Genomic DNA, 781 nt, shown 5'->3' on the forward strand with positions numbered 1-781 from the left:
GCCTATAGTTAACTCGGATATACCGGTGAATCAAGAATGCGAACCACTTAAAGATACCATGCTTCATCAGACTTTTAACTTAGAAAATATAATATATCTGGAATCCTGGACGGAACATTCTTGCATTGTGACCTTTACAAAACCACGTGAAACGTGTCACAAATTTACCTAAAACAACAGTTCGACAATTAGATATTTGGACATTTGTTTCAAGGTGAGGATTGAATATGGTGTTGGTTTAACCAAAGGCTGACAAAACGCCTACACGACATTTGTTTTCAACAAGGCCGAGGGTTCGAACTCATTCTCAATGATAACAACGTACGTAACAGAAGGAGCTGAGTCTGAGTTGGCAGGTAGTCTGAAGGTTGGTGTGTTAGCTCATGGGAAACAACTCAAATATCTGTCCCACTTCCACTTTTGGTGTGCGTCGGTGGCTGAGTGGAGATGGCTAACTTTGTGCTGGCGATCAGGTGCCTCACTCTGATAGATTGGGTACGAATCCCGGAAGTGAATCAACTCAAGAAATTACCTCCATTGATTACAGTGATGATGTACAAGTATTACTTTTTATGTGTTCTTATTACCCGATAGCAAAATAAATAAGATCTTCCTGCCAATTGCACAGGTTTTGTATCTATGTTTGGTTATTGGTTTTTATATCATAGGGTATTGATATTGAGATGGTTAGGACTGACAGATTTGACATCCCCGGATATACAGACACCCTGGTTCTGACGCCATGAATCGTAGTCGACAAATGATGGCGTTACAGCCAGGA

The sequence above is a fragment of the Haliotis rubra genome, unplaced genomic scaffold (assembly GCF_003918875.1).
Source record: "Haliotis rubra isolate DU_JTF1 unplaced genomic scaffold, ASM391887v1 Scf850, whole genome shotgun sequence".
NCBI classification, from domain to species: Eukaryota; Metazoa; Mollusca; class Gastropoda; order Lepetellida; family Haliotidae; genus Haliotis; species Haliotis rubra.